The 1,365-nt window shown below is 57.9% G+C and overlaps 1 protein-coding gene across 8 annotated transcripts in view; it reads left to right on the plus strand.

Annotated features, from left to right (window-relative positions):
- Positions 1-1,042: 1,042 nt before the first annotated feature.
- The window catches only part of SBNO1 (strawberry notch homolog 1), a 43,045-nt gene continuing 42,722 nt past the window's right edge, over positions 1,043-1,365 (plus strand). For 4 of the 8 annotated variants that reach the window (XM_011355710.2, XM_011355711.2, XM_023528176.1 and 1 more), the window contains exon 1: positions 1,044-1,214. The gene's annotated coding sequence lies outside the window, so the exon portion shown is untranslated. Of the gene's footprint in view, positions 1,215-1,365 lie in introns of all 8 variants that reach the window. The other 4 variants (XM_023528172.1, XM_023528174.1, XM_023528173.1 and 1 more) reach the window with 2 other exon arrangements.

Genomic DNA, 1,365 nt, shown 5'->3' on the forward strand with positions numbered 1-1,365 from the left:
GCCAGTAGGGGGCAAGAATCAACCAGGCGTGCCTATTACCTAAGCAACAGAGTCAAACAGCATTCTCACAATGACTTTACAAAAGGGTTACCAAGAAGTTAATTTGTTCATTCTGTGTTAGGTCATATAATAATAATAAAATAATAAAACAATAAAAATAATAATAGCAGCAACAACAATAAATTATTACAAAGAAGTGAGAGATGGTAGCAACAGACCTATTTTGCAGCAATCATTGAGAGCAATAGTTGGTTTAGGTAATTGGGCGTGAGTGCGGAAAAAAAACTAGATCTGACTGTGCTCACACTCCCTAGGATAGGATAATGGCAGTGGACCTGCCGAGTTACTTGCGGTTTCATATTGAAAAAAGCGCTTTGAGCGAGCCTACCAAGCAATACATATGCGAATATTGTTTTCTATGATTGAGTAGGTAATGAAAAGCTTTTCAAAGTGACAGAGATGCCACTAGGTAAACTTCCTGGGCCGAAAACACACACCCAAAGGATTTTGAAAACAGCTTTGGGCCCCTCCTAGCCCGACTTTGAAAGCAAGTGTGGGACGCATGCGCCCGGGCCACCCGCTGACCTGCTCGTGGCACCAAGAGCTGAGACCTTCTTCCCGACAGCCAACAGGGTAAGGGGCGGCGGGGGGAGGGAACGGAATTCTCGCGAGGTCTTTCAGCGCCGGCGGAAGCAGTAGACACGTGACTCTCCTAAGCGGCCTTCGCTTTCCCCCTCCCCCTTCTCGGAAACCCGGCCCCCTCACCCCTCGCCCACCCCGGAGCCGCGGTAATGGACCGTTTGGGTTCCGGAATTCTCTCGGATCCAACCACTGGTACCGGGTCGGCGGGAGCCGGCGGAGTCCGTGCTTGGTGGCGAAGGCAGGGGGCGGTCAAGATGGGGGGGGTAAATCATCTTCCTTCACCTAGGAGGGAGGCGGGGCGGAGACGAGCGCTGGGGAGCAGGGTGGGGGAGGGAGGAAGTCACGTGGGCGCACGGCGCGCGGCGCTCCAGCCGTCGCCCCGTCCCCTCCCCTCCCGGCTGGGCGGGGGGGCTGGGGGGAGGGGCGTCAAGATGGCGGCGGGGAGGTAGGCAGAGCCGGACGCCGCTGCTGCCGCTGCCGCCGCCACCGCCGCCTCCGCTCCGGTCGCCTCTGGCTCTTCAAGCTCTCGCCACCCGGGAGAAGCTGTTCCGGCGTCGCATCCCGCGGGGAAAGTAAGTCCTTCCCTCAGTCCTCTTCTGCTTTCACACTCGTCCTCCCGGACAGTCTCCCACTCCCACTCTCCTCAGGGGGCCGTGTGGGGCCGGCCTGGGGGGGCCGCCACCTCACCCCGGCTTGGGGCCTCCCTCGCCGCCCCCCTGAGCT

The sequence above is a fragment of the Pteropus vampyrus genome, unplaced genomic scaffold (assembly GCF_000151845.1).
Source record: "Pteropus vampyrus isolate Shadow unplaced genomic scaffold, Pvam_2.0 Scaffold23, whole genome shotgun sequence".
Classification (NCBI taxonomy): domain Eukaryota; kingdom Metazoa; phylum Chordata; class Mammalia; order Chiroptera; family Pteropodidae; genus Pteropus; species Pteropus vampyrus.